Raw genomic sequence first — 8643 nt, 5'->3', positions numbered from 1 at the left:
TGGCTCCTCAACATCCGGATCTCAGTATTGATAATATTTCTTTAAATATGTATGACTCTTTCAAAATTTTAGGTGTGATTCTCGACAGTAAATTTACTTTTGAGAAACATATAAGGTCTGTGTCTTCTTCAATTGCACAAAAAATAGGCTTATTGAGAAAGTCTTTCAAGATTTTTGGTGATCAATCTATTCTGAAGAAGTGTTTTAATTCTTTCATTCTACCTTGTTTTGAGTATTGTTCTCCTGTCTGGTCTTCAGCTGCTGATTCTCATCTTAATTTGTTGGACAGAAACTTACGGTCTATTAAATTTCTTATTCCTGATCTAGATATTAATCTCTGGCACCGTCGTTCAATTAGTTCATTATGCATGTTGCATAAGATTTTTCATAACTCTGACCATCCTTTACATTCAGATCTCCCTGGACAATTCTATCCTGTTCGTAATACTAGGCAGGCAGTTAATTCTAATAGCCAGGCCTTCTCCATCACGAGGCTCAATACTACGCAGTACTCTAGAAGTTTTATTCCAGCTGTTACCAAGTTGTGGAATGATCTTCCTAATCGGGTGGTTGAATCAGTAGAACTTCAAAAGTTCAAAGTTGGAGCAAATGCTTTTTTGTTGACAAGGCGGACTTGAGTCTTTTATAGTTTATTTTATGACATATTTGTTTTTGATGTTGTTAATAGTTTATATATGACATGTCTGTTTTGACGTTACTGTTTTTAGAATGATTTATTGTTAATTTGTTCTCTTCATTTATTTATTTCCTTATTTCCTTTCCTCACTGGGCTATTTTTCCCTGTTGGAGCCCCTGGGCTTATAGCATCTTGCTTTTCCAACTAGGGTTGTAGCTTGGATAGTAATAATAATAATAATAATATATATATATATATATATATATTATATATATATATATATATAATATATATATATATATATATATATATATATATATGTATATATATATATATAGCCAGACACTTGCTCTATCATATACGGAGATGCCAACGTCTCTCTCTCTCTCTCTCTCTCATCTCTCTCTCTCTCTCTCTCTCTCTCTCTCTCTCCAATACACTGTATATAATTTCTTTTTATTGCTTGTTAAATACTACTTGACGCCCTATTAAAAACAGTTTATATATTACATTATTATAGTTTTATTTAATTGTTTGATAAAAACAGTTTATAGTCACTCTACTACTTTCCGTCTCTCTGTATGACTCTGTCTTTCAACATGTATCAATGGGAATCCCGGGTCTCAGGATTCCCCAAGAATAGAACTAACCTCGACGCATACCATTGTAAAATTCCCCCCTGTTATCCTCTGCCCCATTAACAATTCCTACTAAACTTTGCTCTTGATTTACCATATCTGTTATTGCACCCATTTATAGACTACCTATATGATTATCACCCTCATTAAACACCCCATTAATTCTGTGTTAGGTAATTTCCTGCTCTTAAATGCATCCCATTTAAAGTTATAGCCGTATAACTTTCCTTTCCTTGCATCACTTAGCTTTGTAAATATAACCTTGTTTTTTCCATCTTCGTGTTTCGTAAACCCTCTAACAGTGTTTTCTGCTTCGATATTTAATGGATGATATTTTAGCGAATCTTGGGAGATAATCATAATGCCTTGCCGCGAAATAGAGTGACTTCTAATGTTTGAATCTGGAGGATGAGAAAATATGTAGTATTGTGTAATTTTTTCTGTATATCCAATCTTTCTTTGTTTCCAAAGCCTTTTTTATTGTCTTAACTAATATATTTCTGGTATTCCTCATTTAGTTTGAGTATATAACTGTCGATTTTAATCATATAGTACCATGAAATCAGTCATGAAAATCTTCATGCGTTTTTTTCCTGTTATCTACTGTTTATTTTATTGTAATGTAATCAGTGTATAGATCAAGTGCGATTATTTGTCTTGAAATATTTTGTTAAAAGAACCCCTCAAGAATTATAAGTGTCCAAACAATTCTGGATGAGAACATATTCCTTGAATACAACGATTCAAAACCCAAAAATGAATTTCCCCTTATTTATATAATTTGCAAGAACGGATTCATTACTAGAAAGCGTGTCGTTATTTATTTATTTATTTAGTAGTTGTATATAGTTATCTATTTAGTTGCTTAGTTATTTAGTTAGTTATTTGGTTATTTAGTTAGTTATTTATGTATTTAGATAGTCATTTAGTTATTTAGTTATTTTTTAGTTATTTATTTGTTCATGTAGTTTGGAATAACTACAGAATCCCAAGGGGTGATTGTCCTGGCAACACCCTACATAATTAGCACACTAAAAGCACTACCAGTTGTTGTTGTTATTATCATAATTATTGATATTATTATTATTATTGTTATAATTATTGATATTATTATTATTATTATTATTATTATTATTATTATTATTATTATTAATTTTGTTGTTGTTGTTGTTGATGTTGTTTTGAAACCTAATTATATTAACCCAACTGGTATTTTTTGTATAAAAATAATAGGTATCTCTTAAAAACCTCTGGGCATTTTTATCAGCTTCATATCCAAAGGAAAACAAATATATATATTTTATCAATGTTTTTTTACTTGTTTTGCTGCGGGTTTCGGGGAAAACGCAAACGGGTTGTACATAAAAGAACTGAAAAAATCTATACATTTTGTCTACTAAATTGTTTCACACGATTAGGAGTACCCCCCCCCTCTCTCTCTCTCTCTCTCTCTCTCTCTCTCTCTCTCTCTCTCTCTCTCAACTCAGAATATTTTCTAGAAGGAAGTTTCCATTGATTTCCTTTTCCATGTTCTCACTTATCAGCACTGAGTTCACACTGGGTCTCTCTCTCTCTCTCTCTCTCTCTCTCTCTCTCTCTCTCTCTCTCTCAGAAAGTACTCTTTTCAATAAATAGAATTTCTTAGTAGTGTTTAGAATTTTAGCCAAACAGTATTTTGATATTATTATACTGACAATCTTATTATTACTCTATAATCACAACACAATAAAATCAGAACAAACACTTTAAACGACATTCATTAAATCTGCCCTTTGACATTCATCAATGATGCCACTAAAAATCATCGCTATTAAACCCCATCCTAATCTTAATTACTATATGACAATATCAGAAGCTCCACATGCGAGGTACTGATTATAATGGCGTCATTACGGCTTGCGCCAGAGGGGCAATTATACAATATTTCTAGGGTTTAAAAGGTTTAAAAGCCGTTCATGAGTGGCAGAGACAATGGACAGTGACATTTCCCTATCAAGCAGGACAATATCCTAGAGACTGACCATATATAACATATAATCAGCGACCCAAGCTCCTTCTCCATCCAAGTTGGGACTAAGGAGGGCCAGACAATGGCTGCTGATGACTCAGCAGATAGACCTAGAGGCTCCCCCAATCCCCCCATCCTTAGCTTACAAGGAAGATGGGGTTGCAACGACCAAAGAAACTAACGAGTTTGAGAGGGACTCGAATCCCAGTCTGTCGTTCACCAGTTAGGGAAGTTACCGCATCAGCCACTACAGTTACGTAACTGGAAATAAGAGTTCCTCTTAATCTTTTTGAAATGAGACACGGTGTCTGAATAGATAGAAATGGTATTACAGGAAAATATCCTAATCGTTATTTTTTTCTTATATCTTTTATATTTAATATCAGTAAGGTAAAGAAAATACTTCTACTTTCCAATTGAACATAATACACAAAAATCCTCTAGAAATAAGAAGGATAAATAGAAATACTTAGAAATTTTTGTTTTTTCTGTTTTGTTAAGGGTTTTATGTGTTAAAGCTGTTAAAGGATAGTGATTAATTAGCAAATTCTATCAATTTAGGAATAGTGGTTACTTAAACATTGATTGAGTGAGCTCCCTATTGAAGCCTATTGCCAAGTGAGAGAGAGAGAGAGAGAGAGAGAGAGAGAGAGAGAGAGAAGGTTAATAACACATAACTCGAAATATTTGGCTCCTTTTATCTCCTTCCTCAATGTTATCTTTGACCATAAAGTTGGATATTGGCTGACCTTCTCTAAAATGATTGATTGCAATAAAATGTTTCAAATTACCCAAGTATAGTTACCTCCCCTGAATCTTAGAATGTTGTTTGATAAATCCCAGGATATTTTTCCAATTTTTAAGAATAAATCGTGGTTGAATATGGCAAAATCATTAATGAGAATATAAATAATTTTTATAACATCACTGGAGAAAAAATATAATGAAGATGAAAAGGAATATAGATGTGTGTGTAATGTAAATCAGTGACAGAGTATTTGAACACTTGCCAGCTCTCATAGGCCAAACTAATTCCATTTCTTTTCTTTTATTGAAAGAGATAGATCCCACACAAACTTTGAGAAGCTTTCAATTACTGTAGTTAAATATTTTTAATATTTCTAGGTTATCATCCCATGCCTCTCTCTCTCTCTCTCTCTCTCTCTCTCTCTGCTCCAACACTTTTCATTTGATTCCTAATCATTTTACTTCTTGCCGTGTATTCAAACTACAGCAAATGTTTTTATGTTGAACAGGCTTGCTTTAGTCCTTTTATAGTTTATAAATCCAATATGTTTTAATGTTAATGTTTTTAAAGTATTTTATTTTAATTTTTCATTACTTCTTATATCGTTTATTTATTTCCTCATTTCCTTTCCTCACTCGGCTATTTTTCCCTGTTGGAGCCCTTAGGCTTATGGCATCTTGCTTTTCCCACCAGTGTTGTAGCTTAGCTAGTAATAATACTAATAATAATACTACTACTACTAATAATAATAATAATAATAATCTCAAATTTCTTTCGTCACTTGCATTTTGAATCTTTCTTTCAATTCCATTCGTTGTTTACTCTTCTTCCCCGTTTACCTCCCTTATTTTCTTCTCCCATTCCCCTCTTTTGTGCCCTATCCTCACTCTCCCTTTCTGATTCTTCCGCCGTCAACCATAGCTTCCAATTTAACCATCCCCACTGCATTCTCTAGTGATCATTCCCTCTCCAGTTGAAGGGAGATATGTCCATTATAAACACTATTTACATGGGGTTATTTCCATAATTTATATATTTTTCAACTCTTTTCTTATTATTTCCTTATTTTTTAAAAAGGAATTACTCGCATATTTAGATAGTTATAGTTTTAATGTAATTTTATACCAAAAAAGTCAAATATATTTTGAAAATGAATTGAAATTTCCAGGTACTTGGTTTTATTTACTTTCTTAAAGAGAATTAACAAATTTAAAGGTTTAAAAATCTTTTTTTTTTTTTTTTTTTTTTTTGTTAGGTTTCCATAAACACCATCAGAGCTCGTAGGAGGATTGTTTTATTCATTCTTTTTAATCCTTTAGAAAATGGGATACACTGATATTTTTTCTAAAGGGATTTCATAATAGGTTTTTGTGTCCTTATAAAGACATATTTAGATATCATTGGAATTATACTTTTGATAATGTGCTCTCTCTCTCTCTCTCTCTCTCTCTCTCTCTCTCTCTCTCAAATGCTGATAGAAAGGTTAGTTCTTTTTTGTTTCATTTACCCACTAAGAACTTTTCCTTTTTCCCATTCAATACAAGAGCTAAAATGATTTCCTTCATCAGATTACTGAAAAAAGACTTCTGGGATTCTCAAACTTTTCCGAATGGGATTTTTCAACTTTATTAATTCCAATGCCCATCTTGTTCAGTCTTTGTGTCTTTCACTCTCATTTTTTTTCACAATATTATATCTTTAGTCTATTGCATGTAGGTGCTTAATCATGTCAAATAATCTCTTTCTCTCTCTCTCTCTCTCTCTCTCTCTCTCTCGTTGAAGCAGTGTTGCCAGGTTTTCTAGATGAGAAAAGGCCAACTTCTAATCAACTGCAGCTTTAAAATGCCAACCCATTATCAGAAAAGGCAAAAAATATAGTATTTAGGACCCACTTTTTTCATGATGCAGTATTACTGAAGGCCAACCAATTTCTAAAACGCTAAATTTGAGGTTTTTGGCCTGAAAAAGGCCAACCTGGCAACCCTGCTCTCAACATACCCTGGCAAGGTTGTTTGAGTTACGAGATACTAGTAAACACTTGAGCATCCGACCTTGAGGACTCTACGTCTGATTTTGTTTAGCCAATTTTCAATTTACACTTTCCTATAATCGTGCAATTCGTTCATATTAAAAAAAGGGAGAGAAAGGCTGGCAAATGGCGAATATTGCTTGTAACTGTTTTGACAGGTATAGAGGCGTCGGAAAATATTTTGTTTATCAAATTAGTATAGCTTAACTTGGAAAATCATACGCAATCATAACTCTTAACCTGATTGTTCAAAGAGTATGGTTATTAGTTGGGTACTCGACCAACAGATGGCTTCTAAGCCTCGTGATCTTCCAACGCTAAATTGGAAGTTGATAGGTAACATCTGGTACCAAAGTTTATATGAAAAAAAAATGTATTTGATGGTGTTGAAACATTAATAGAGGTATCGCTTGATACCCCAGTTGGATTAAGTCTACTTTCTAGTTCTGTATGGCTACAGAGACGGGCATAGGCTTTAGCTCGTCAATCCATCGTTCTCTCTCCCTTCTGCTTATTTTGCAATCATTAGGGACCCATTCTCATTATTGTTAATGGCCATCCATAATATGTCATTCTTATTATATGCATATATATATATATATATATATATATATATATGTGTGTATATGTATATGTTATTGAACTTAAGTTTTGAATATTGAATTCAACATCCATATGTGCCTATGAGTGCGAGTAAGACGAAAATCCATAACACCTAGCGCAAATTGCGTGTCAACATTCTTGAATTATTCAAAAAATGGGTCTTGACCAAACCTGAAGGTAGTCTGCAAATGTTCCGCCTTACAGTCACGTGTGCAAGATAGAAACGATGCTTTGAGATACGAGCGTCATGAAACCCGGTAGTGGTGGATATTTTTCTTGATCAGAGGCCGATGGGACTGGTAACTAAAGTTTAAAGAAAATAACAATGAAAAATTCATAGTAATTGGAGGGCATGGCCCAATTTCATTGAAATTCAATTCTGTTGATTAAATATTAATGATCATCCTGAAGTATTTTTCAGAAGGGAGAGAAGGGTTTTATGGCCGCTACGTTGGTTATCCGTAATCTTTGATATTAACAAGTTACCCTTAATAATGTATAAACAGACTGGCATTTGTCTATTCATTTTTCAAGTGCTGAGTAATACAGTTGGACAGAGGTAGTCCTGGTGCAACTTGCTCCGAAGAAAGGCACCCTGTCACACCCTTACTGCGTTGCTAGTAACAAAACAGCTTGTGTAGGGAGATATGACAGATGAGGTGGGCGGGACTACGCGTAGGAACTCGCCGTCCAGTAAAGGCGTGACTGGGTGCACTTCCTCAGAGCGAGTTATACCAGGAAAAGCTGTGACAAACTGTACATGAAGACCCATTACAAAAACCTTGAATGACAATGCCTGCTATTTGCATTTACGTCGAAGGCTCTTGAGAAACATGTAAAAATCTCTATTCATTCTGAACAACTGAAATTGATTGCAGAGTTTTCTAGCTTTATGTGTTCAGGACTTTTATTTATAGGGCCCATTTTTCACCCGCATATATCCAGCCATTCCTGACGCTTCTGTCTTAATCAATCTTGTCTCTTTACAATGACACGCTCTTTTAGCAAACATATTAACTCACCATTTATTCCACATGACCGAATTTTAAAAGACCTGATCCATTATTGTGTATCTCATCATTTCTTTCCTTTTCATTTTATTTTCGGTTGGTACGCCATTGGATACGTATTTTTTCTTTAATCAACAGGATCAATATCGTGATTTCTTAAACCAAAGTTAGCTTAATCACCTTAAAGACTCCAACCCTGTCTTTGAAATATGCTCAAGAGTAAGCATACATACTTCACTTACTGTGTAAACTCTCATCTTCTTTTTTTTTTCTTGATCATGCATAGCAACATTCATTGCTGCACCTTTAAGGTTTCCATTCGTCGTCTTAACATTTCGTGCTTGCTTGCAAATACTCTCAATTTGAGCCAATTGCGAGCACTTTCAAACTCTCTTGCTGGTTCGTCTAGTAAACGTAAAGCTCTCAGGGTTGGACCTAGTCTTATCTATCGTCTTTGGAATTACCCTAATCTTTGACGGCGTGCACACACAATAACACTTACGAATATATATATATATATATATATATATATATACATTGACAAGCTAAAAATGTTTGCGGGTGTGGACTGGTACAGAAAGACCACAAACAGACGTAAGTGGAATAATATACACATACAAATGTATATATATATATATATATATATATGTATATATATATATATATATATATATATAATTCATATTTCACTTATTTTAGACTTCCTAATTGACAAAAAAATAGAAAATAGAAATTAGATTTAATATCCGCAACTTTCTAATTCTGTGCATTGGGAACGCTACCGAAAGGCGAAGCGAAGGACTCTAATAGCAAGACTGCAATGAAGCCAAATAAGTTCATAGCCTGATGATGGCCAGGGCGCCAACATCTCCCCGTTTCATTTCCTTTCAGGTAAACACACTTATTGGAAAGTGTTGCCGAAAAAGGAATCTAATTCTCATTGGGAGAACAGTTTTCTTCTTCTTCTCTC

This window comes from Palaemon carinicauda, chromosome 7, assembly GCF_036898095.1.
Source record: "Palaemon carinicauda isolate YSFRI2023 chromosome 7, ASM3689809v2, whole genome shotgun sequence".
Lineage (NCBI taxonomy): Eukaryota > Metazoa > Arthropoda > Malacostraca > Decapoda > Palaemonidae > Palaemon > Palaemon carinicauda.
Note: the sequence above shows the minus strand (reverse complement) of the source record.